The sequence below is a fragment of the Equus caballus genome, chromosome X (assembly GCF_041296265.1).
Source record: "Equus caballus isolate H_3958 breed thoroughbred chromosome X, TB-T2T, whole genome shotgun sequence".
In the NCBI taxonomy this organism is placed as follows: domain Eukaryota; kingdom Metazoa; phylum Chordata; class Mammalia; order Perissodactyla; family Equidae; genus Equus; species Equus caballus.
In genome coordinates, this window is record NC_091715.1 from 26,660,233 (window position 1) to 26,681,333 (window position 21,101).

Here is a 21,101-nt window from a genome sequence, read left to right on the forward strand (position 1 = left end):
CCATCTTTCCATTTAGCCATCCATTTATCTATTCACCTGCCTGTCTACCTAATGAGATCAAACTACACACACGTTACCTATCTATCTACTTTCCTATATACCTTCACAGGACGTGCCCAGGTAGTATAAATTCAAAGCCTTGTTCTCGAACCCATACTCTCTATATAATTTGGGGTAAAGAACTTAATTTCTTCATGTCTCCATGCCCTCATCTATAAAAATGGGGCTAAGGGTTTTGAAAGAATTAAGATAAACGTAAGTACTTAGAAAAATACCTATCAAAAAGTAAGTTTGCAGGGGCCAGCCTGGTGGCGTAGTGGTTAAGTTCCCATGCTTCACTTCAGCAGTCCAGGGTTCATTCGTTCAGATCCTGGGCGCAGATCTATATAATGTTCATCAAGCCATGCTGTGACAGCATCCCATATAGAAGAACTAGAAGGACTTACAACTATTATATACAACTATGTACTGGGGCCTTGGGGAGAGAAAAAGAAAGAGGAAGATTGGCAACAGATGTTAGCTCAGGGCCAATCTTTCTCACCAAAAGGATTAAAAAAAAAAGTTAGTTTGCAGCAAAACGCAGCTTAAAAATGTTTATACATATACATACATATTTACAATTTGGACTTTAACTTTAATAATGCATGCATTCATTTATCTATTTATTTCTTCTGCAACTGTTTACTGGGCACTTATCATAAGTCAAGAATTATGCTAGGCACTATAGTTATAATATTGAGCAAAAGTTAAAACAAACACAAACAAACCTGGACTCTGATTTTTATGGAGCCTATAGTCCAATGGTAGAGATATACTTGCCTAGCACTCTGTAGTACAGAAGAATACTGGAACTACTGTGAAGAATGCTGCAATTAGCACCCTGTTATATTTGTCTTAGATATGTGTGAGTTTTCCTGTAGATCTAATTCCTAAAGGTGAAACCTCGGGTTCGATTCAAGATATATACAATTTCACATTTTGAAAGATAATTCCAAATTTTCTATTTAAAATTTTCCAAGTGGTTCTTCCACCAAAGAAAACACAGGGCCTATTTCAATGAACCTTCATCATTACATATTGTACTTTGCATTTCTTTGATTATTAGCAGTGTTGAGATTATTTTTATTTTGATTGGTTATTTGTGATTTTCTCAAGTGGATATCCAGATTATATTTAGCCACTTTTTAAACATTACTACAATATATTTGTTCATATTAAATGTAGGAGTTTTAGCATAGTGATTAATTCTTTACTATCAGTATGATTCCCAGTCTGTCATATGTTTTGTTACTTTTTTATGGTATCTTTAACCGTAGAAAATATTTTAGGTTTTGTGTTGTTAAACCTGTCATTTTATTTTATAGCTTCTGAGTTTTATGTCACCTTAATATTATTAAAATATTCTTCTACATTTTAATATATGTGTTTAAAGTTTACCTATTCACATTAAACCATTATTATCTGAAAATTATTTTAGTATTTGTTGTGGAAATCTACAAGGTTGATTTTAGATTTTAAAGCGCTTCATTTAAACAAAAGTAATCTTTAATTGATGCATTTTTAGATGGGGGAGCAGTCTATACCCCTGATAGAATAATAGTTTGATTCATTTACCTAAATAAATAGTCACTCAATTGGAGAAGGTAGGAGAGAAGCTGATTCATAATCTCTACCTGTAGGTGGACATAGCAGGAAATAAAGTGTATCTTCATGCTTCCTCTGTTATGATTACCATAGCAACGATTCTGAAATGATATCTACACTCATTATCTCTGTTTGCATCCACATATTCTTATGAATTAAAAATAATTAAACTAAAATAGGTTGGGGCGTGTATGAGTGAAGAAAATAGCTTGAAATAGAAAATGTTGTAAAGATTCAGATAATCTTGATAGAGCTAAGCTTCTAGAGGTCTATATGAACCAAATGCAAATTAGCCCTAAGCTTTGAGATTCTTTCTCAATTTCTCATTATAAATTTGTTACTCTGAGTGTTGTATGATTAAGAATGAAGTAGACAAAATTTTCAGTAAAGAGTCCATATGTTGCCAAGAAATCAGAGTCAAGTAATTCTATAACTCTGGGTCTTTGTACTAAATGAATTACAAGAAAAAAGAAAACTGAGTGTTGTGAAGTTTAAATTAATTATGGTAATATGCATTTGCCTCCAAATATTTAAGTAGAACAATGGAAACAAAATTTTACTTTGGCAGAAATTAATCTTTTGGATTTTGTACAGGTGCACATTATGCTTTGAGCATATTACATGTGGACTTACTTTTGTGCATTTATTTAAGCTATTTTCACTGCCAGGAATGCCTGGTCCTATTTCCTTTCATTTATTTAACTGAATAAATGTTATCAACCCATCAATGTTCAAGTGCCGTGCAACTGTTTCCCTGAACACCACAAGAGCTCAGTACATAATGATATCTTCCAACCTCTGAACTTTTAAAGCCAGGTCGATTCTATCATACACTACCATGAAATTTGAGTTTACACACACACACACACACACACACACACACACTCAGACACTCACACAAATGCACGCACACAAAGTGGAGGTACTAAAACACTATTTTCGAAGGACTTGAGATTCCTTTAAAACTATTTTAAGAAAACAGTGACTCACTACATTGTGATTATCCAATCAATGTTTTTCTTAAAGGTAATTCATTCAGAATGCATTGGAACCTACTGAATGCCTGGCTCTGGTGCTGGTTGCTGAAGATAAATACTGGACAAGACAGAAACAGCCCTGATCTCGTAGTGCTTAGAGTGCACATGACATCAATTAATTCTAATGTATGAGGCCATACAGTGTAGGTTTTTGTAAGATTTTATATATTTAAATATTGTTAATATTAAAGACTGGTAAATTATACTAAGGAAATAAAATACCTACGCATGATCATTCATAAGGAAAGTACTGAAACAAGAAGATTAAGATATTAGTATTACTTTGAACTTTTATGTCTGAACAAGCGACTCAATAGTTGTCACACTTATTTTATGAGTCAAATCAAACCTTACAGAAGAGTGTTTGCCTACCAAGTTCCTTTATTATTACTACTTTCTCTATTTTCTTTTTTAGGGTTGGAGGGAGAACAATATGAACTTCTAGAACACAATGTATTTTCAATGTCCAATACCAAGCCTGGCTCAGTTTGCATTCATTAAATACTTATGAAATTTTTTTTAAAAAAGTGGTCACAGGCAGCCATCAAGCTCTTTGCTCTTCTGTCAGATAATTTGAGTTACTTATATAGTCTCTTTTTCTGTTGATTCTTAGCCCACATCTAAATCAGCAATTTCATCTATGTGGGAATGTCATTCAATTCACATAGTTAGCCCTCATATGGATTTTTTGTGCCTTTTTACAAACTACTTAACTGGTCCTAAATTTACTGTCTTGAATCATGGATGTTGAATAAGCAAACAGAGAAAATGCCTTTACAATTGTCAACACCAGTGTATAAAAATGGTATAAAAATTTTTAAAAACTGGTTACACATATCTAGGTCAGATTTACTTTAGATACAAATTAAAAGGATTACCATAGATTTCTATATTTGAAATGAAAAGAATTACATTCAACACTTGACAAGTCAAATTTAATGCACAGCTTAAAATGATGTAAAATTTTACTTCCTGAGGAAGTCCCTTAGAAAACTTGATCAAATTAAAAAATATATACAATTAAGAATTGTACATTTAAAAATAATAATAATAATATACTCCAAATTAAACCAGACATTTTTTTCTGCAGAAACTGAATGATGTTATTACAGTGGGTGAAGTGAACCTAATTTACAAGGCCATTAGAGCTGAAATGCTTCAAATACATCTCTGTTCAGTTCTTATCCTTTTCATAAAGTTGATTTATGAAGAAATATGCAAGTCTAGAGTAGTCCACTAAAGTATGCTCTTTTATACAATTATTTCACACAAAATGGTTATTGACCATATGTATTTTGTCTAGGCTTTTACACAGGGGAGTTGTTAACATAATTCATTTACAATTCAGTTAGCAAGAAAATGTGTTAAATTGAATTTTACTCTGAAACAATAAATCAAACCAATGTGAAATATATTACATCCCATAAAATGAACAAACACTGATCAAATTATACAGCTGAACTATGTAGCTCACATATCCCAAGACATTTAAAACACCATCTCCATACAGTCATTAAATAAGTCTCAAGACCCAAAGGGTTTACACAAGCACAAATTAATAACTTTGGGTCATATTATCAGCTTATTCCAGAGGCTTATGATGGTGAATTAAAAATAGTAACCTCTTCTTATAGCCTACACCAATAATCATTCAAGTCTTTTTCTAATCATTAAAGCATAAGTTTTGCAACGTCATTTAGATGAAAATACATTTTTATCTTATGTTGATTATCACCATGATCTTTAGCAACTTCAAGTAGCTGGAAAAAAGAGCCATCAAAATCAGAATCCTGCTCTTGGGATCAAAGCACTCTAGTAAACATCAAATAAACTTTATCATAATCTATAGATAGTACAGCATGAAGTATAATGCCTCAGACAGAGATGGTGCTTAATGAATAGTTGTTGTTTTGTTGCACCTATGTAACATGATAAGTCGAATAAAGAATAAGATCTTAATCTTTGGTTTATACTCTAAACTTTCTTCTTAGCCATTTCTGCAATGGTAGTTAACAGGAAGGTTTCCTCCATTTCTGATAAGTCCTTAATATGCAAGCTTGTTCTGGGAATTCCAATACACTAGATTTGATAGTATGCCTGAAAGGGGGTTCCCACTGCTGAGTGCTCTGTCCATCTATCTATCAATCTATTATCTATCAATCATCTATCTATCTATCTATTTATGATCTCATTACACCTATAATATCTGACTAGGGGTATATTTATAGGGGTATATATATATAGGGGTATATATATATATATCTGTATGTTTATACGTGTGCTATGATCCTAAGAAATGCTATGACACATTTAATGACGAAGTTTTCTCCGAGAATAGATACAATTCCTATAAGAGCAGTTATCTCATTCTAAACTAATATTTTCAAGAAACTCCTTGTGTATTTTTTGCCCCATATATATATATACTACACATCTACTAAGGCTAAAGAATCTATGCAATCTGACATTTATACAGAACAAATGACACTGCTAGAAACGATGTATGACATTGTGGGGTTATCAAATCAACTAATGAACAAAAGTCATTTTCTTTTTTGATCAGATCATTAGTTTGATAGATAAGAAAATGTCACATTCACAGCATAGCTTGTCAATGTCTCCCATAATAAGTTCACATACTACGTTCACATAACAAGTTCAAATAGTACAGTATTGAATCTTTACTAGAATATAGTAAAAACACACAGGTTACACAACACCATTTACGAAAAATGATGAAAAATGGACCTGTGTCAATGTCAAGTAAAAGCTAGTTGATTGTCACGGGACTCTCACGTTGACTGTTTCTACCAAATATATCTTGCCAACAACTTGGACGTTATGGCATAAAAATACAGCCATTATAATAAAAGATATTACTATGCTAGAAAGAATAGCTCTTCTTGTATATAATAAAATCTTACTATGGATGTCTTCATTGAAATAATACTGAAACTAATATGACAAATTTAATAGACATCAACTTAAAGTTTGTAATTAATATTGGAAAGAACCGTTGTAAGGACTGCAAAGATTCAGGAAATATCTGACTAGGAATCCCCAATTTGAATTCTATCCCTAGCCCTAAATCTTACTAGACGTAGGAGGTTTGATATCATAACGGTAAAGGGTACCGAAAGCAAGCCATATGAGTAAAGGTTTTAGATATTCATCTTGGAGATGGTAGAGACATAATGACATCTTCAAATAGTGGAAGGCAATTACGGTTCCTCTAAATATAAGTAAAATCAATATGTGAATGTTACAAAGATACAGATTCTTGTTCAATGTAAGAAAGAACTTTTAGGTAATATCACTTTTAATAATTAGATCTAACTAGCAAAAGACAGGCTCTGTTTCCAGGACACTTCAGACTGGCAGAGGGATTCAGTAAGAGAATGCTTTGATATCTGTCATCTACACTAGAGGTGTTCTGCACTGCTCGATACATTGGCTTAGATCATGTATTATCTCATTTTCAGATACATTATTTCATCTACTCTTCTTAAAAAATCTGTGAAGTAGGTGGGATAAGAACTATGTAGAGATTAATTCAGTGAGACTTAGAAAATAAAAATGGCTTCCCAAGACCATCGAGTTTGTGAGTAGCAGAATATAACCACTTCCAACTCTAAATTCTGATTAATGTTCAAGCAATTAACAAGACCACTTAGTAAATTCATTTACTAGAGTCCTGTTTACATTTCTGTAATCACCTTAATTACTTTTTTCTTCTTATGTCAGGCCCCTGCCTGCATTGTCATGATTGGTTCCTGTCAGTGAGTATTAAAACATTTGACCTCTCATTTTGCTTATTTTTTCTTTTGCCTGAGGAAGATTCACCCTGAGCTAACATTTGTTGCCAATTTTCCTCTATTTTGTCTGTGAGCCACTGCCACAGCATGACCACTGAAGAGTGGTGTAGGTCTGCACCCAGGAACTGAACCTGGGCCACTGAAGCGGAGTGCACCAAACTTAACCACTAGGCCACCAGGGCTGGCCCACCATTTTGCATTTTTTTCAAATCAATATTTCCACAGGACAACATCTGCAAACATGCCTTCTCTAATTTAGGATACATGTTAGCTTTCATAACAGAAATAAAAATTGTGTTAGAATTCAAGGATTTGTTGATGATTTTCTCTTGAACATTTTGTCTATTTCTATTTTATATATAATATTATACATGATATAATATATATATATATTCGCCTTTAAAATATACTCCAATTCACTTTTATTTGGCAAATTAGGCTACTATAAAACATGGACAAAGTATCAGAAAATATACTACATGGGACTCTGACCATTCTTTTGTTTTCAGTTTAAACAACTTTTTTTTGGTAATGAAATCCCCATAGTTTATAAAGGGCATTACTGCCTGTCAGGAAGAAATAATGAGCTGGTATTTCTCAGCTGTATGTAAATTGCATGCATTTTATATTTCTAAGGAGAGGCTTCTATCAATCAATATTTTTAGAAAATGACAGCCCTCAGTTAGGCCAGAGTTGTTACTGAAACTGATAAATGTTTACCCTTCATTGGAGACTGACAAATAGCATATGACATAGACTGCTTTTGTGCTTTCATGCTGCTTACGTTAAAACCTGTCTAGGAATATGAAAATTCAAAAATGTGATTTTAATGTAAAACTCCTTTCACATTCCTAGTTAGGAAGCTTGCCAGACACACCAGAGGACCATTTTGGGAAGCAAATAGGTATGACATGTATAAGATAAATAAGTAAAGTAGAAATTAGAAACAAATACAAGCCACTGTTGTGACATGGGCAAAATATAATAAAATATTGTTAAATGATCACATGGCAAGGTCAACATTCAAATGTCTTTTCGTAAATGGAGTCCTGGAAACCTTTGTAGTTTGTTTGGGGCAGGTTTAATGGCAGTAGTTTCCCCAAAGCAGGCTAAAGTCATTTAATCCATGACTGCTTTTTATACAGAGCTGATTTATTTGAACTTAGAGAACAGTAGACCACATAAATGTCATGTTAATATTCTAAACTGAGCTCAATCGTGTTAGCAAGAAAACTTGTCTCATCATACTTTTCACCTTGGCCTGTGAGAGAATGTGATGGTTCTGCTAATAATTGACAATCAATCACTAAAGCAGTTGTTTTTGAAAATATATAATGTATGGAAAAGAGTCTCTTCTTGCTCTTCATCTGCCTGTTTTTTTTTTAAACCTCTTGGCTTAAGTGAGAACTTTCTGTTGCAACTGTTTATTCTTCTTAGCTTTCTTTCATCACTTTTTAATCTTCCCTTTCCCCAGTTCTTAAACTGAAGATCTGACCTTGACCATAACTACCTAAATACCTTGATAGTCTTTCTAATTTAATTTACTAAACTGAAATCCTTTTGTTTATCTATTCATTCAAAAAATATATATTGGGGGCCAGCCCCATGGCATAGTGGTTAAGTTCAATGTGCTCTGCTTCAGTGGCCTGGGTTTGTGGGTTCGGATCCTGGGTGTGGACCCACACCATTTGTCAGCCATACTGTGGCAGCGATGCACATACAAAACAGAGGAAGACTGGCATGAATGTTAGCTCAGGGCTAATCTTCCTCAAGCAAAAAAATGAGGAAGATTGGCAACAGATGTTAGCTCAGGGTGAATCTTCCTCAGCAAAAACAAGAAAAAGAAATATTTATTGCATGTCTACCATTTTACAGGCACTGAGGTAGGTACTAGGGCACAATTGTGGAAAAAGAATCAGTGGATACTTTTTATCATGGAGCTTAGATTCTAGCAAAGGAGACACATCCAAGTAGCTAAGCTCACTTTATGGTAAGTTCTATTACAGCGGAAGCTAAAGTGCCAAATATTTATAAGGTCAACCATTAATCTAGCACTTCAACTTCAGGACCATTTCTTGTTAATGAATATTTTGGCTCACTTGTCTATATACTTGTATTCTGCTTCATTTCAAAAACTGATTTGTGGTAGCTTGGCTTGTTGAATTATTCTCTAAGAGTGGTATCGTATCCTTCCACCTCTTATCTTAACTGCCCAGAAAAAAATCTATCTTTAACATTTCCACAGTTTCATTAGATCATCTCAGCAGATTCCCAACAATCTTTCAATTTATGCTAAAAAAGAAATACATCAAGTTTAACAGAGAATCATAATTATTAAGACGAAGAGTTGTATCTTTGTATAGCCATCTCTTATAAAGTGCTTTTCATACTAAGAAGCTTGGAAAACTATATTTTCTGGTTCCTTCTGTAGTAATTAAATAAGTATGATATTCTTTCAACTTTTTTTCTCTTTTTTTTTTTGAGGAAGATTAGCCCTGAGCTAACATCTACTGCCAGTCCTCCTCTTTTTCTGAGGAAGACTGGCCCTGAGCTAACATCTATGCAGATCTTCCTCTATTTTATGTGGGACGCCTACCACAGCATGGCTTGAGAAGTGATGCATAGGTCTGTACCCAGGATTTGAACCAGCGAACCCCAGGCCACCGAAGCGGAATGTGTGAACTTAACCACTGTGCCACCGGGCTGGCCCTTTCCCTTAACATTTTATCTAGCATTAGCAAGTCATTTTGGCAAGCCATTCAACACTTTTTAAACATTCACCTTAGTACCTACTACGTATTAAACAATTTTCTAAGCACAATGGCAAAACTAAAACATGTATAGCACAGATTCTGCTCTATATGAGCATAGTCCTGGACCTATACTTAACATTTAGCTAAAAAATTATAGCTGATTAAATCACATATTTGGCTTTGGGAAACTGCAGTCACCAGGTCCAGATGTCAAAATGTAAGGTGGCTTTAAATAAATGTGTAAATATGTGATCCAATCCATGCTAGTTAAAATATATCAGAGAAGACCAAAGTAGGCCCCCACAATTAAGGTTTCATGAAAAAGACAGAGTACTTGAACAGGAACTAGATTTAGAGGGCTGTAGGTTAGGAGAAAGGATTTCCAGGCAATAGCAGAAAGGTGAATTGCATTTGGCAATTAGTTCTTCTCACAAGCAAAAAAAATTGTAACTGTGTGGTGATGAATGTTAACTAGACTTATTGCGGTGATCACTTGACAATATATACAAATATGGAATCACTATGTTGTACACCTGGAACCAATATGTTATATGTCAATTATATATCAATAAAATAAAATTTAAAAAGATTCTTGCATTTGGGAAATTGTAAGAAGCCTGACCCATGATTACAACTAAAGAGTAGTAAGAGATAAAACTAGAAGAAAGGGTAGAAGTTGGGAAGACTAGGAAAAAAAATGGATAACTACTGAGCTTGGAATTTTTAACATAGGTAATGGGAAGCCACTAAATATCTTTGAACAGAGAAGCCACATGATGAAACAGTAAAAGTTGGGAGGCAATGTGTTGAATAGATTTGAATAAAGGAGATAGAGAAAATATTCAGCCATGAGCAGAAAAAGAGTAGGAATAAGGTCCAGTGGGAAAATCAGAAGTCAAATTTTTGATCAGGGATCTGATATGATATAACCGAAATTTCAGGAAAATTAGGCATCATATAGAATTGATGTTGCTTAAGTTGGGTCTAGAGAAGCAAAATCCTGGAGACATTTCAGGAAATTATAATTAAGCCAATTTGATTTAAACTCAGGTAAAATATGGGCAAAACTGAGAAATAAACCTGATTAAGCCAAGATCATAAAAGGTTTTCAATGACTTGGTTAGAAATTTGAACTTCACCTTCTAGGTATTCGATAACATCATTGATATAGGAATAAAGATAAGCTTGGTTTTGGGTGATGGACTTTATCTCAGACAACCCTTCCCACTCTTAAAATCATCACTCATTTATGAAGGGGAAGCGTCTATGCAGATGTTCTAAAATAATAGTAATAAAGTATATGGGCTCTGAAGTTAAACACTCCTGGATTCAAATCCAGCCTCCCACTTCCTACCAGTTACCTGTATGATATGGGAAAATTTCCTTATCTGTCTTCAAGACTTTGTTTCCATATGGTAAATGTGGAGGTAACAGTGCCTAACCCTTAAAGTGACTGCAAAGCTTAAATAAGAAACTGTAGGTAAAGTGTCTGGTACATAGTAATAAGCTCACATTAAATATTAGTTATTTTAGCAAACTGATCAAGTTTCTTTTCTTACACTGCTGGTGACAGAGCAGAACTGGTAATGCATATTTTAAAGTCAACTGAATGGAAGTGAAACTAGGAGAATGAAAATCTCTGCAGACATGAGAAAATACAGAGGCTAAGAGCAGATTCGGAAAACATCCATAATAACACAAAGAAAAGGAGTCAACAGAGCAGATAAGAAATATGATATAGAAATAGATGATGTATCAGGTATAGAGAGAGATATGAATAGACATGGAGATATAGATATAGAGGGAGGTAAAGATATAGACACAGATGGAATGTCAGGCTGGTAAGCTGTCCCAAAATCATAGAAGTGAATCTCTCAAAAAGAGAGTTGTGAAATTCACCCTGAAATTCTATTGGAATTTAATCAGTGACTTTTGAAAAAACAGTTTTGATAGAATGAATGAAAGAAAAGTCAGCTTTTAAGGTATTAAGTGGGAAGTACATAATAGGCAAATTTGGTAACTTTAGTTACAGAGGACACATTTAGGACGTTCAGCAGTTATAATGGTTAACAGTAATCGGGTGTTCACAACTTGCCCGACTGTGCTCTAAATGCTTCCAATCAACCAATTCACTTACCCTCATAACAGCTCTATGGCACGAACATAACTGTCACCTTCATTCTCTCAATGAGAAAAAGGAGGCACCGGAGACTAAGACATTTTCACAATTTAACACAGCTAAAAATTGGCCACACTGGCTTTGAACCAGACAGTCTAGCTCCAAGCCCTGTGCTTTATTACTGGTCACACAGCTTTGAAAACAGGAGTGGTGATGTGAACTTGGTGACACGGCTGAGTCTCTGCTTACCTGAATAGGCAAGAATCGGGAATGAAAAATAAACGACATTTTAAGTGTTTTAACAATCACTTTATGTAAAGTGCTATAAGAGAGACAGTGCCTTAAAGCAACTTATAAGGTAGGAGAGAAAAACACACATATGAGATTACCATAACACATGACATGTGATCTCTTCCATTGGAAAGGTGTGAACTACTTTGGAAAAGACAAAGAGAATACTTCTGGCTAGAATGATTCAGAAAAGATCTATATAGAGGAGATATTAAGTAAACTGGGCCCAGAGAATAGAAAGCCTAGCGACATTTCAGGAAATTATAAATACATTAACGGTTGGAGATTCAGATACATATTGAGATAAATTTGGAAAATTGAGAAATAGGTGGTTGAAATGTGATCATGGACAGTTAAGTGCCACTGCTGAAGTGCTTAAACTGGGGAATGGTAGGAGGAGAGGTTTTAATTTAGGGTTCTCATAGTGTGGTCCCCTAACCAGCAGCATCAACACCACCTGGGAATCTATTAGAAAGGCAACTTATTTGGTCCTGTTCTACATCTACAGGATTAGAAACTCTAGGAGTGTAGCCCAGTACTCTGCATTTTAACCAGCCTCTAGGTTTTTCTGATGCACACTCAACTGTGAGAATCCCTGGTTTAAGGCATGTGGTTGTCATCAAGTCTGTAAAAGAAGTTCCATTATTTTATCCCAGGCTCCTGAGGCCATCTTTTACTCTGTCCACTTGAACTCAGCTGTGACCACGTGACTTGCTTCATCAAATGAAATGTGAAAAGAAGCAATGTGTGACACTTCTAAGCAGAAGCTTTATGGGCTATCACGTGATTAAACGAGTTCTCATAGTTTGTGTTGAGATGACCCCTCCATCAACCTGAGTCCTTGAGCAGACTACAACGAACTGAGACCCTTTGCAACCTACAATGACATAAAGTTTGATGGGAAAAAATTTGTTGTTTTCAATCACTGAGATATCAAGATTTTTGTTACAGACACATAACCTAACCTATCCTGACCTGACTTGGGTGGAGGGTTGTTACTGAGAAGGGATTGGTTTCTTGGTAAAAGAGAACGTGCTTACTAAGAGGGAGAGATTTAAGTTATCTGGGAAAGATGGAATAATCAATATTTCTCAACAGTCAGAAAGGGGACATATATCTTTATATGAATATATGAAGGGGAGGAGGGAGAGACGTAAATAAATTATTACCAAAATATTAACAATAATTATCTCTGGGTGTAAAGATTTGAGGTGAATTTTTATTTTCTTAGTCTATTATTATCATTATTATTATACCTAGAGCATTATACAATCATGAAAAAGAAAATAATATCAGAAAAGCATAAAGCCCATGGAACAGAATTTGCCTCAAATCTCATGTTCTCCTGGGGATAAAATCTTAGAAGACTTTTTAACTAGAAAACTGTGTGTGTGCATTCACTACCTCTTGATCTCTTACCACGTACAGAACCCTGTTTTAAGTTCCAGCCACACATTATTTCTGATCCTTCTCATAGTCTTGCTGATAAGACGTAAGATCCCAAGGTCAGTAATGAATTCCCAAGTGTTTATATAACATGCCTTGGATCACACAGCAAGTAAATAGATTCTCTGAGATTCAAATCAAGTTCTGTCTGATTCTAAAACTTAGGGTTTTTTTAAAATCAGGTCATGCTGCTGTATGAGGGTTTATATGAACATTTGCATGAGTACACGTGTGTTTTTGTGTGCATCTGTGTGTTCAGACACATTAGTACATTTGATAGCCCTTAAATAAACAAAAACAAGTGATTCTTGTATGTGTTCAGAAAGAGAGTGGTGCTTTGTGCTCAATGTCCTAGTACAGTAGTAGAATCGGTAGTAATTATAATTAACTAGGAAAAAACTGGTTACTTGTTACAACTCACCATGCTGATATTGCTACTATATTTATTTCCTTTTGTAAAATAAAATGATGCAATCAAGAATCGTGGCTCTTTGTAAGGGCAACAGCACTGACATTTCTAGGTCAAAATAAGTCTTCCTGCAATGATAAATGTAGTTCCTAAATATCTACATTTGGCCTCCAGAGTTTCACAAATCTCAAAATAATTTTTCAAATCCTTGTCACCCTCTCTAAAGATACTAAAGCTGTTTTTGCTGTCTTCAAAATAGTAAAGGCTGAAATATTAGGAGCCAGACTTATCATATATATTGTTTTCATTAATGGGATATCACGACTGGAGTTGAGGATTATCAACAACTTTACATGTCTGCTAGATTGTAAAACCAGAAAGAATGGCTCCTTTAATACAGATAAAGTTTGCCTTAAAGGGTAATATTCCTGGGCACATGAATCGGCTTTAGAGGGGTCTGTGAATCTTCTGAAATTGTACACAAACTGTTTTGTTTGTACAAATGTGTATGAGAGAGAGTCCACAGATTTTATGTCTCCAATAGATATAACACCCACAAAAGATTTGTTTGTACAGTCCTGTGAACATACTAAAGAACATTGAATTGCACATTTTAAATAGGTGAATTGTATGGTATGTGAATTGTATTTCAATAAAGCTTTTTTAAAAAATGACTAGTCTAGAACTTTCAAAATAAACGTCATTTTTTTTGAGGGAGATTGGCCCTGAGCTAACTACTGCCAATCCTCTTCTTTTTGCTGAGGAAGACTGGCCCTGAGCTAACATCCATGCCCATCTTCCTCGACTTTATACGTGGGATGCCTTCCACAGCATGGCTTTTGCCAAGCGGTGCCATGTCTGCACCCGGGATCCAAACCGGCGAACCCCATGCCACCGAGAAGCGGAAAGTGCAAACTTAACCACTGCACCACCAGGCTGGCCCACTAAGTGACTCATTTCTTGATCTACTCAATCCCAACTAGAGACCTGTTCAATGCCCTTGTCTGTGATGCTCTAGCTAAGGCTGCAGTGCTTAGACAATCTCAGGCCAGCATGATGACCTGCTTGCCTGGCTACCATCTATTCCCTTTAGTAACAGAACTCTCCATTCTACACTTTTACCACTTCTTCTGGCTCCCATCAGACCAGAGTTATGACACAATCTAAATATCTAATATGTCTTTGATTTTTTTAGGACAAAATAATTATATGTTTATTCAGTTCTATGAGAAATCCAATATTTCACTATAGATTCTTTGTGCCCATCAGACTATGAACACCAGTAAAATAAAATGGGTCAGAGAAGCTTAAGGATTCCATTAGAACAAGGAGTCAGACAAGTAATCAGATACCACAGTCAAGATTATGGAGGAAATGCCTATATTATTGGTCAAGATGTCCCATAGATGAAGATAAAAGCTGGGAGGCAGAGAAGACCGGGAGACAACAATATAATTTTAAGTGGTGGGCAAGGCCAGAATCTGAAATATTGGAAAGAGATGTGCAGACACCCAGGTGAGAAACTTGTCAGCACAATCCCAAGAGTTTAGGAAGAGAGAAAATGGGAAAAAGATTCAGAAATTATATCCAAGTGCTGATCAAACAGGGAGTAAGTTATAAGGACACCAGCAAGAAAGACTTTGAGTGGTAGATGTAAGAAAAATAGGCTGAGGGAAAGAACCAAAGCTTTGAGGAGTGGCTAGGCTGCTTCCCACATGTGTGACATTGGATAAGCAAGTAATCTTTTTTGAGTTTTCATATTCTCATCCGTAAAATTGATATATGTAATAATTCATTTAATCATTAGAATTCTATGATGTAGATAATATCATTATCCCTGTTTTTCAGATTAAGAACCTGAGGCCCAGAGATGATAAGTAAATTGCCCACGGTCACACTTCTAGTAAATGGCAAAATGGAGATTCAAACCCCATTAGGCAGGTGTTGATGATACCCTGCCTGTCTTCCTCCAGTCCTTTACATTTCAGTGCATGCTAGTCCAACTTTACATCTCCCAGAGCCTGCATCTCTTTGCCTACTAGAGGCTATTCTTCCTGAGTGCATGTAACAGATCACAAATGCCAAGAACTGAATGCATGCCCCCACCCAGGATCCCTCAGCCATTGGCAACCATTGACCAGCATTAATTGGTATATAAATTCCTCAGCTTCCTCAGCTCTTTGTAGGATAACTCTGAGGTTTGTGTTTCACACCATTTTCCACAATCTCCTGGTGGGATCAAGCGCCAGTTGCCCCCAGTGGTAACTCGTGAAATACCCTTTTTATTGGCTTCCTTCTTTTCTTCTCTCACTTCCTCACTCGCCTACTCATGTTTCCTAGGATCATCTCCCAAATAAACCATGAGCATGAGGTAATATGAAAATCATAAAGAGGTATAAATTTAAACTACTATTATTTTACTATAATTATTAGTAACATTGATACTTAAGACAAAATCTAGAAGGGACCTTTATTTTTATCCTTTCTGGCTGGGAGTCTACCCACGAGGGTTAGGATTTTGTTGGCCCTGAACCCATGGTACCTTGTACTTCTCTCTGGTAGTATCAATCACAACTGAATAAAAGAGTTAGTGGTTAGTAGTGGGTGATTGGTCTCTCCACTCCAGCTCTTATTCACTGAGAATAGCTATTGTGTTTCTTCTAGTGTCTCACAGTGCCTGGTATATGCTAGGTAATAAAATATGCACCGGGTACTATGCTAGACACAGGATAGGGAGTCACGAATAAGATAGACAATTTACTCTGTCCTCATAAACACACCAAATAGATTTAAGACATACATCTCCATCTTCAAACCCTCTCCCAACAACTTTAAATATGCTCAGGGTTATTCAGTTCCCCTCTACCTACAACCCTTTCTCAATATTTTCAGTAACAATCTTCTTGAAAGGACAATCCATTCTCATAAATTTTCACTATTCTACTAAAGTTCCTCTTTGGAATATCACCAAAACTTCCCATTTGCTAAATCAAATAAACTATTTTAATCCAAATCCTATTCAATTTTTTGTTGGCATTTAGTACTTAAATACTCCTCTCATGATCAACTTCCTACCTCTCTGTTTCCTCCTCCTTGTCCTCCCTTGGGCTGTATGATCTTAATATCATCCTCTTCTCAGATGACACATCTTCCGATAGGTTCAACTGCTAAATATGCTAAATATTATCAACTCTGTATCTATTTATCAGCCGAAATCTCCCTTCTAAGCTTCATATTCATATACACAACGGCCTAGTACACATTTTATCATAAACGTATTAAATGAGACTTATCAAAAACTGAACCCATCCCTTCTACCTGCTCCCCAAACCTTGTTATTCCTACCAGATTTCCAATTCACTTGTCTAATACGTTAGCACAGAAATCATCCTAGCATACTTTGCCTCCCTATTCTGCCATATCCAATCATTGGTTAAGTCCCATCTATCAATCGTAGCCTTCTCAATCTTCTTCATCCACCTTGTCACTACCCTAGTTTAGGATATAATCATCTCTTATCTGAATATTACCAGTCTCCAAATAGATATTTTTCTTCCTCAAATATGTCTGAATTTAGAAGAGATTCCAATCCAGAGCATTGGCTCTTTAACTGCAAGGCAGTGATGGAGAGGTGCTCTTCAATGCACTGTGCCATATGTGATTGTGGGTCGAGATTTCCAGATCAATGGGGATACAACCTTATGCTTGACTGTTCCATGCAGTGATGATACCAGAGTGACCCCTCCATGTATGTGAGTTTAAGATGTCTAGTGTAGATTGACAATCACTCTTTGTTAGCTATGTTTCACAATGTATTAGAGGTGGCAATCTCAGTCATCTTTGGTCTAAAATGTAGTTGACAAGAAAGAAAAAGACAGAAGAAGAAATGTTCATTCAGCCCATGAGCGAGTAACCTGACGATATTTTTTATAACTTCAAATATCCACCCTCATGACAACTCTTTCTAAAACCATTGTCATGATGATCAACCAACATTTTAAGTTGAAATACATATATCCAAGTTTCTGATCTTGTTCTGTATCAACATAGCAGTCACAGAACTAAGGAAATTCCTATAGCCACTTTAGCTTCCATCTTTCTCTTGTCTGTTGAAATGCCTTAAAAAGTACAAAGAAATATTTTCAGGCAAAGGTAAAAATAATTGTCAGGATGATGGTATTGCAGACAGGGAGTCTTCAATGACAGTGTAGTTCCTATGGTGAGACACTGTAATGAGTTCAAAGTGTTTACAACTTCAATACCACCTGTCAAATGCTCCTTTCAATGAAGTGAATTCTTGGCTCCAAGCCACAAATGTGCTTTCAGAAATAAAAAGAATGTGAATATACTAGTGTTTCTATTATTGGCTCAGGTGAGACAGCTGCTTCTTTATTCCTAATTTAAAAAAAAGTTTTCTCAAGATATTCATAATTTCAAAAATGCCTTTACAGTAATAAATCATGTAGTTATTTACAAAGCAACTACAGTTTCATTATGATCATGATCTGTATAAGCAATATAGTCATATAGTCTAAGGTTTTCAAGGATGTTTTCTGTTTACCAGGCTGTATAATTCTTCAGCCTATTAATTTTATTAATTAAAATGTTTTTTATTCAGGACAAAGAGACAGCATGGAACTAGCTTGAAAGAGTAAAAATAAGAGATATAATCAGTAGATGACACAAACATGAATTTATACAATTTTAAAATTATTACTTAAAAATATTTTTGGAATTAACTATCATCTTCACCAAATCTGCAAATTATATTCTCACAAATTATAAAACTCAATCTTCATTCTTAGATTTAAAAGCATTTCTCTTTATATAGTTACCAACCTGGTTTGGTCCTGGTGTATTGGTAACTGGGTAAAAAGTCTTTGGCATACTGACATGTTCAGACACAGCTGCAAATAGCTACAAAGGACTGCACTCCTAACCTGGGCTATGTTACACAAAGGTGTTTTACCTGGAGACAAGATTAAATATCAGGATCATGAATAGGCTTTAGAGGATGCATGAACACTGGAAAATGTATGCAAACTATGTTCATGGTTTTGTTTTGTTTAGAAGATATACAACATCTAGCAGAATCTCAAGCAGATCCTTGATTTAAAAATGAGTTCAGAGGCAGTGGTCTAGGGTAGGCCACGGTTCGCAAAGTGTGGATCCAGAACAGTGTCAGCATTACCTAGAAACTCGTTAGAAATATAGAATCTCAGGTCCCTACTCAAACCTAATCGATCAGTAACTCTGGGGATGGGACATAGCAATCTGTTTCAACAAGCCCTCCACATGATTCTGATGCTCGCTAAAGTTTAAGAACCACCGGTCTAGGCAAGAGTTTTCAATTTGATTTTATTAAAAGTCTCCTCAAATTTTGATTCAGTATATTTGGGGCATTCACACATATTTAGAAGCTTCCCAGGAGATTCTGATAATTAGCCAGTTTTCCTCCATTACTCTAGGGCAGAGCTACTCAAACTGTGGTTGGAGAACAAGTAGTATCAGCCTTATTTACAAGCTTGTTGGAAAGGCAGAATATTGATGCCACCTCCAGATCTACTAAATCAAAATCTCTAAGGGTGAGGTCTGGGAATCTGTGTTTTAACCACCTCTCTGGATGATTCTCATGCAGGCTAAAGTTTGAGAGCAGAGTAGTGGCGCAGAAAGAAAACAGAATAGATGACTGTTTAGGTGACAAAAACATACAGCTATTCCTGCACTTAAGCTTTGAATAGCTTTTAATACTAGTAAAAGCTAGTATTTATTGGGAAGTTATGATGTGCCAAGCACAATAGTAAATATAGTATGTTTCATTTTTATCCTTAAAAAAAATTCTGAGGGTGATTATTAACCCTCTTATACAGATAAAGCACCCTGAAGACCAAAGAATGCAACTAATTTATACAAAATAGCAGGACCAGCCAGGATTTGAATCCAGGTTCAATGGCTGTGATTTTAACAATTATATCTATACAACTTCAGAAAATGCACGTTGAAAAGAATCTTAGGTCCAGGTAAGCCCATGCATTATACATATTATTTAAGGGAAATTAAGAGTGGTAACTCAAACCATTAAAGATGATGTTAGGTAAATCAAGTAGCATATAGACCCATGGTTTAAAACAGGCTATCAATGCGGGGGGGATTGACCAAGTGTAATATGGCAACCAAATTCTTATTTAAAAATTGCTCTCTTAAATGATAGTGCTTACACATGTGAACACATTTTACATATTCTGTGACACAAGAAGACTATTAAGTCAATCATTGCAGAGACCAGGCAGCAAGTCACTTCCTTAGAATTATTCACAGAGCTCTGATTAGCTACTTTGCCTGAAGCACAACACACAAGCACTTTCTTTCTCCCCCTATGGGGTCTAACTAGACTGATGTAATGAAGTGATTAACAGAAACTTTTCTCCCATGGGGCCTACATAGCAAAGGCCCCATTAGGTCCTAGGTGCCTTTTGGATCCAAACACGAGAGGCCAAAGCAGGGAAGGAATATGCTTGTTATTTTACGTACTCTGGGCATGATTTTTTTCCAAATTAACTAGGCTGATTAGTAAATGTAAGACAAAGTCTAAGGTGTGACTGAATCTCCATAATATCCCTCCTTTGAGAATTGTGACTTAGCAGATGGGAAAAGAAAAAACAAACGTCCAACATCTTGATTGTCACTGACACTTGCGAAATTATCATTCGACAAACTGTGATGAAATAATTTGGCAGGAATCCAATACAACTAATGAGTCATTTAATTAAATAAAATTCTGTCTCCCCAACTAAATGGTATGCAATGATAAGAGCTCCATTCCAATAGTTATCTAGAAAATAGATGTCTAGATTTCTTTCCTTTATGACTTTTTAACAGCCAACCTGGGTATAATAATGATATTATCTAGAATTTATATGGTCAACACTCAACTGCTCACAGGGCTATTAAAGAGTTTGTAAATTATCCCGTTTTTTTCCCTCTGCTTTCTGCTGCAAAGATTACATTTCTTATTAGCATTTTCTTAAGAAAATGGAAAGAGAATGAAAGGAAATGAAATGCAAATGGCCAATATTTCAAGTTCTTAACCTTTAGGACAGTATTTGAAGATCTTGGCTAAACTGAAGCCTTTGGGTTTCCAGTTGATTTAATCTAGCCAAGGCCGTGATAGTGAAGTAGACGATAAGGCAAAAATAACTAAAACTTTATTTTATCTATTAAAAAAAACAACGAAATGGCAACCGATTGATGGCCAAAACACTCATTATTGACTAAATAATGAGAATTTATGAATATTTGTGGTTGATCATAAAGGGAAATGTGCAATATTAATTTAAAAAATTGTGTCTAGCACCACACACACCAAAAATATTTGACACTAGGACTTAGGTATTATAATTGTTATTTGAATCAACAAATCACAGTTTATTCACATTAAGACATAGGTATTTATATACAGTTTATTGATTTTTTTAATATGACTACGAGCCTGTTCTACAACATTAAAAGACAAAGGCCCTGCCTTATTTGTTACTTTTACTCCATGAAACCTACTGCAGTGCTATATATGTAGAAGACACGCACAAA

At 35.3% G+C, this 21,101-nt stretch overlaps 1 protein-coding gene across 8 annotated transcripts in view; it reads right to left on the reverse strand.

The window, feature by feature from the left end:
* Positions 1–21,101, reverse strand: part of DMD (dystrophin) — a 2,262,230-nt gene that overhangs the window by 1,465,499 nt on the left and 775,630 nt on the right. The gene's annotated exons all lie outside the window — the stretch shown is intronic.